Raw genomic sequence first — 7,347 nt, 5'->3', positions numbered from 1 at the left:
AATGCTAAATCCTTATATGGATTTATGCAATGTGTGATATATATATTAAGTAAGTGAAAATAAAAAAATATATTTGAACGAAATTATATATAATGAAATGTCAATTTTTATAATAACGAACATGAATGCTATATAATGATAGCCATATTCGTTCAATATTATATCTGTTATATATATATTTTATTCAAAATATATTAAACTGTCATATAATTAAAGAATTTGTCATATATATATTTACTTGTATTATATATTAAATATATGAATACAAGAAAAAAAAATAAATAACATTATTCTGGTTGATCCTGCCAGTAGTTATATGCTTGTCTCAAAGATTAAGCCATGCATGTCTAAGTACACACGAATTAACAGTGAAACCGCAAAAGGCTCATTATATCAGTTATGGTTCCTTAGATCGTTAACAGTTACTTGGATAACTGTGGTAATTCTAGAGCTAATACATGCAATTAAAACACGGACCTTTTGGAACGTGTGCTTTTATTAGGCTAAAACCAAGCGATCGCAAGATCGTTTTATTGGTTGAACTCTAGATAACATGCAGATCGTATGGTCTTGTACCGACGACAGATCTTTCAAATGTCTGCCCTATCAACTTTTGATGGTAGTATCTAGGACTACCATGGTTGCAACGGGTAACGGGGAATCAGGGTTCGATTCCGGAGAGGGAGCCTGAGAAACGGCTACCACATCTAAGGAAGGCAGCAGGCGCGTAAATTACCCACTCCCAGCTCGGGGAGGTAGTGACGAAAAATAACAATACAGGACTCATATCCGAGGCCCTGTAATTGGAATGAGTACACTTTAAATCCTTTAACAAGGACCTATTGGAGGGCAAGTCTGGTGCCAGCAGCCGCGGTAATTCCAGCTCCAAAAGCGTATATTAAAGTTGTTGCGGTTAAAACGTTCGTAGTTGAACTTGTGCTTCATACGGGTAGTACAACTTACAATTGTGGTTAGTACTATACCTTTATGTATGTAAGCGTATTACCGGTGGAGTTCTTATATTTAATTAAGTACTTGTACTTTTTTAAATATTCCTCCTATTTAAAAACCTGCATTAGTGCTCTTCATCGAGTGTTATTGTGGGCCGGTACAATTACTTTGAACAAATTAGAGTGCTTAAAGCAGGCTTCAAATGCCTGAATATTCTGTGCATGGGATAATGAAATAAGACCTCTGTTCTGCTTTCATTGGTTTTCAGATCAAGAGGTAATGATTAATAGAAGCAGTTTGGGGGCATTAGTATTACGACGCGAGAGGTGAAATTCTTGGACCGTCGTAAGACTAACTTAAGCGAAAGCATTTGCCAAAGATGTTTTCATTAATCAAGAACGAAAGTTAGAGGTTCGAAGGCGATCAGATACCGCCCTAGTTCTAACCATAAACGATGCCAGCTAGCAATTGGGTGTAGCTACTTTTATGGCTCTCTCAGTCGCTTCCCGGGAAACCAAAGCTTTTGGGCTCCGGGGGAAGTATGGTTGCAAAGCTGAAACTTAAAGGAATTGACGGAAGGGCACCACCAGGAGTGGAGCCTGCGGCTTAATTTGACTCAACACGGGAAAACTTACCAGGTCCGAACATAAGTGTGTAAGACAGATTGATAGCTCTTTCTCGAATCTATGGGTGGTGGTGCATGGCCGTTCTTAGTTCGTGGAGTGATTTGTCTGGTTAATTCCGATAACGAACGAGACTCAAATATATTAAATAGATATCTTCAGGATTATGGTGTTGAAGCTTATATAGCCTTCATTCATGATGGCAGTAAAATGTTTATTGTGTTTGAATGTGTTTATATAAGTGGAGCCGTACCTGTTGGTTTGTCCCATTATAAGGACACTAGCTTCTTAAATGGACAAATTGCGTCTAGCAATAATGAGATTGAGCAATAACAGGTCTGTGATGCCCTTAGATGTCCTGGGCTGCACGCGCTACAATGAAAGTATCAACGTGTATTTCCTAGACCGAGAGGTCCGGGTAAACCGCTGAACCACTTTCATGCTTGGGATTGTGAACTGAAACTGTTCACATGAACTTGGAATTCCCAGTAAGTGTGAGTCATTAACTCGCATTGATTACGTCCCTGCCCTTTGTACACACCGCCCGTCGCTACTACCGATTGAATTATTTAGTGAGGTCTCCGGACGTGATCACTGTGACGCTTCGTGTGTTGCGGTTGTTTCGCAAAAGTTGACCGAACTTGATTATTTAGAGGAAGTAAAAGTCGTAACAAGGTTTCCGTAGGTGAACCTGCGGAAGGATCATTATTGTATAATGTTCTTATCCGTTAATAAAAAAAAAAAAAAAATTCTATATTATTTATAATAATAATAATATTGAAATTTTTTTAAATTGTCAATAAACAAAAATCAAATAAAATAAAAGCGTGTATATGTACCATAATATACATGCGTTGCACAGACGTATTGTTCATCACTTCATTTTGTTGAGATGTGGCATACGTTATATAAACGCAACAACCTAAATATATAATGTTGTACCTGATTTCAGGTTAAGGCTTTGCATATATCTTTAGAAATATAAAATTATGTAAATATTATATCATTTTTTGTCAAGTGCCATATTTTTAAAGATTATGTAAAACTAAGACATTTCGCAACATTGTTTAGGTATAAAAATTTTTTTTATTGAAGGAATTGATATATGCCAGTAAAATGGTGTATTTTTAATTTCTTTCAATAAACATATATGTGACGTAATGAAATAAACCAAAAACAAATATATCACTCTAAGCGGTGGATCACTCGGCTCATGGGTCGATGAAGAACGCAGCAAACTGTGCGTCATCGTGTGAACTGCAGGACACATGAACATCGACATTTTGAACGCATATCGCAGTCCATGCTGTTATGTACTTTAATTAATTTTAGAGTGCTGCTTGGACTACATATGGTTGAGGGTTGTAAGACTATGCTAATTAAGTTGTTTAAAAATTTTCACAAATTTTTAAGCATATGGTATATTATTGGATATATATATTTATATTTTTATATATAAATAATAATATTCATAATATTAAAATAATATATGGAAAAAGGTACTATTATCTCATAGTATATTTTGTATGAGAAAATTGAAGATATATATATATTTTTTTTTTTTCAAATCAAAAAATACTGAGGAAGGTCTAGCATAAAAGAAAAAATTTTATTTTTTTTTCATCTAGAATTGCCTCTTATTATTGATGCGATAAAAAGAATTGTTGAACATATTATAGAAATCTTCAAAAGAAAAATTTTTAATATTAAACAAACAAAAATAGTACAATCCATAAAATTTGAACAAATATATATATATATATATATATTTATATACAAGTTCAAAATTAACATTGTTTTATACAACCTCAACTCATATGGGACTACCCCCTGAATTTAAGCATATTAATTAGGGGAGGAAAAGAAACTAACAAGGATTTTCTTAGTAGCGGCGAGCGAAAAGAAATCAGTTCAGCACTAAGTCACTTTGTCTATATGGCAAATGTGAGATGCAGTGTATGGAACATCAATATTCTAGTATGAGAAATTAACGATTTAAGTCCTTCTTAAATGAGGCCATTTACCCATAGAGGGTGCCAGGCCCGTATAACGTTAATGATTACTAGATGGTGTTTCCAAAGAGTCGTGTTGCTTGATAGTGCAGCACTAAGTGGGTGGTAAACTCCATCTAAAACTAAATATAACCATGAGACCGATAGTAAACAAGTACCGTGAGGGAAAGTTGAAAAGAACTCTGAATAGAGAGTTAAATAGTACGTGAAACTGCTTAGAGGTTAAGCCCGATGAACCTGAATATCCGTTATGGAAAATTCATCATTAGAATTGTAATATTTAAACAATATTATAATAATAGTGTGCATTTTTTCCATATAAGGACATTGTAATCTATTAGCATATTAATTTATCATAAAATTATGGCATATAGTTTATTTCAATTAAAATGCTTGCGTTTTAACATGAAATAAAAGCTGTAAATTTGATAAAGTGCTGATAGATTTATATAAATACAGTGCGTTAATTTTTCGGAATTATATAATGGCATGATTATCATTGATTTTTGTGTTTATTATATGCACTTGTATGATTAACAATGCGTAAGATTCAGGATACCTTCGGGACCCGTCTTGAAACACGGACCAAGGAGTCTAACATATGTGCAAGTTATTGGGATATAAACCTAATAGCGTAATTAACTTGACTATTAATGGGATTAGTTTTTTAACTATTTATAGTTGATTAACACAATCCCGGGGCGTTCTATATAGTTATGTATAATGGTATTTATATTATTTATACCTCTAACTAGAACGTACCTTGAGCATATATGCTGTGACCCGAAAGATGGTGAACTATACTTGATCAGGTTGAAGTCAGGGGAAACCCTGATGGAAGACCGAAACAGTTCTGACGTGCAAATCGATTGTCAGAATTGAGTATAGGGGCGAAAGACCAATCGAACCATCTAGTAGCTGGTTCCTTCCGAAGTTTCCCTCAGGATAGCTGGTGCATTTAAATATTATATAAAATAATCTTATCTGGTAAAGCGAATGATTAGAGGCCTTAGGGTCGAAACGATCTTAACCTATTCTCAAACTTTAAATGGGTAAGAACCTTAACTTTCTTGATATGAAGTTTAAGGTTATGATATAATGTGCCCAGTGGGCCACTTTTGGTAAGCAGAACTGGCGCTGTGGGATGAACCAAACGTAATGTTACGGTGCCCAAATTAACAACTCATACAGAAACCATGAAAGGCGTTGGTTGCTTAAAACAGCAGGACGGTGATCATGGAAGTCGAAATCCGCTAAGGAGTGTGTAACAACTCACCTGCCGAAGCAACTAGCCCTTAAAATGGATGGCGCTTAAGTTGTATACCTATACATTACCGCTAAAGTAGATGATTTATATTACTTGTAATATAAATTTTGAAACTTTAGTGAGTAGGAAGGTACAATAGTGTGCATAGAAGTGTTTGGCGTAAGCCTGCATGGAGCCGCTATTGGTACAGATCTTGGTGGTAGTAGCAAATAATCGAATGAGACCTTGGAGGACTGAAGTGGAGAAGGGTTTCGTGTGAACAGTGGTTGATCACGAGTTAGTCGGTCCTAAGTTCAAGGCGAAAGCCGAAAATTTTCAAGTAAAGAAAAATCAAAATAAATAAACAAAAATGTGCCTAATTATCGATTTTTATACACTTGAATAATTTTGAACGAAAGGGAATACGGTTCCAATTCCGTAACCTGTTGAGTATCCGTTTGTTATTAAATATGGGCCTCGTGCTCATCCTGGCAACAGGAACGACCATAAAGAAGCCGTCGAGAGATATCGGAAGAGTTTTCTTTTCTGTTTTATAGCCGTACTACCATGGAAGTCTTTCGCAGAGAGATATGGTAGATGGGCTAGAAAGAGCATGACATATACTGTTGTGTCGATATTTTCTCCTCGGACCTTGAAAATTTATGGTGGGGATACGCAAACTTCTCAACAGGCCGTACCAATATCCGCAGCTGGTCTCCAAGGTGAAGAGTCTCTAGTCGATAGAATAATGTAGGTAAGGGAAGTCGGCAAATTAGATCCGTAACTTCGGGATAAGGATTGGCTCTGAAGATTGAGATAGTCGGGCTTGATTGGGAAACAATAACATGGTTTATGTGCTCGTTCTGGGTAAATAGAGATCTATCATTTTATGGTAGTTTCTTGTTCCCCGGATAGTTTAGTTACGTAGCCAATTGTGGAACTTTCTTGCTAAAATTTTTAAGAATACTAGCCGGGCAACCGATTAGTTCTTTTAAATTATAACGATTATCAATTAACAATCAATTCAGAACTGGCACGGACTTGGGGAATCCGACTGTCTAATTAAAACAAAGCATTGTGATGGCCCTAGCGGGTGTTGACACAATGTGATTTCTGCCCAGTGCTCTGAATGTCAAAGTGAAGAAATTCAAGTAAGCGCGGGTCAACGGCGGGAGTAACTATGACTCTCTTAAGGTAGCCAAATGCCTCGTCATCTAATTAGTGACGCGCATGAATGGATTAACGAGATTCCTACTGTCCCTATCTACTATCTAGCGAAACCACAGCCAAGGGAACGGGCTTGGAATAATTAGCGGGGAAAGAAGACCCTTTTGAGCTTGACTCTAATCTGGCAGTGTAAGGAGACATAAGAGGTGTAGAATAAGTGGGAGATATTAGGCTTCGGTTTGATATCGCCAATGAAATACCACTACTCTTATTGTTTCCTTACTTACTTGATTAAGTGGAACGTGTATCATTTCCTAGCCATTATACGGATATATTAATTATGTCTTATGGTATTGGGTTTTGATGCAAGCTTCTTGATCAAAGTATCACGAGTTTGTTATATAATCGCAAACAAATTCTTTAATGAGAAAATGCAGCAATGTGTTTTTGATTTAATAATTTGGTATAACTCCAATTACTCAGGTATGATCCAATTCAAGGACATTGCCAGGTAGGGAGTTTGACTGGGGCGGTACATCTCTCAAATAATAACGGAGGTGTCCCAAGGCCAGCTCAGTGCGGACAGAAACCACACATAGAGCAAAAGGGCAAATGCTGACTTGATCTCGGTGTTCAGTACACACAGGGACAGCAAAAGCTCGGCCTATCGATCCTTTTGGTTTAAAGAGTTTTTAACAAGAGGTGTCAGAAAAGTTACCATAGGGATAACTGGCTTGTGGCGGCCAAGCGTTCATAGCGACGTCGCTTTTTGATCCTTCGATGTCGGCTCTTCCTATCATTGTGAAGCAAAATTCACCAAGCGTTGGATTGTTCACCCATGCAAGGGAACGTGAGCTGGGTTTAGACCGTCGTGAGACAGGTTAGTTTTACCCTACTAATGACAAAACGTTGTTGCGACAGCATTCCTGCGTAGTACGAGAGGAACCGCAGGTACGGACCAATGGCACAATACTTGTTCGAGCGAACAGTGGTATGACGCTACGTCCGTTGGATTATGCCTGAACGCCTCTAAGGTCGTATCCGTGCTGGACTGCAATGATAAATAAGGGGCAATTTGCATTGTATGGCTTCTAAACCATTAAAAGTTTATAATTCATTTTATAGACGACAATGGATGTGATGCCAATGTTATATATAACATAGTAAATTGGGAGGATCTTCGATCACCTGATGCCGCGCTAGTTATATTTTAAAACATTATTTAATACAATGACAAAGCCTGGAATCAATTGTAAACGACTTTTGTAACAGGCAAGGTGTTGTAAGTGGTTGAGCAGCTGCCATACTGCGATCCACTGAAGCTTATCCTTTGCTTGATATGATTCGA

The 7,347-nt window shown here is 36.9% G+C and overlaps 3 non-coding genes across 3 annotated transcripts; all 3 read left to right on the top strand.

Annotated features, from left to right (window-relative positions):
* Positions 1-289: 289 nt before the first annotated feature.
* LOC122757371 lies at positions 290-2,282 on the top strand. Its single transcript, XR_006357397.1, has one exon. It is a non-coding gene; the product is annotated as a small subunit ribosomal RNA (ribosomal RNA).
* Positions 2,283-2,760: 478 nt separating this feature from the next.
* Positions 2,761-2,939, top strand: LOC6586732. The gene has a single exon (XR_006357404.1). It is a non-coding gene; the product is annotated as a 5.8S ribosomal RNA (ribosomal RNA).
* Positions 2,940-3,377: 438 nt separating this feature from the next.
* On the top strand, positions 3,378-7,347 carry LOC122757375. Its single transcript, XR_006357401.1, has one exon. It is a non-coding gene; the product is annotated as a large subunit ribosomal RNA (ribosomal RNA).

This window comes from Drosophila mojavensis, unplaced genomic scaffold (assembly GCF_018153725.1).
Source record: "Drosophila mojavensis isolate 15081-1352.22 unplaced genomic scaffold, ASM1815372v1 contig_55, whole genome shotgun sequence".
Taxonomy (NCBI): domain Eukaryota; kingdom Metazoa; phylum Arthropoda; class Insecta; order Diptera; family Drosophilidae; genus Drosophila; species Drosophila mojavensis.
This window is presented reverse-complemented; position numbering and strand designations above follow the sequence as displayed.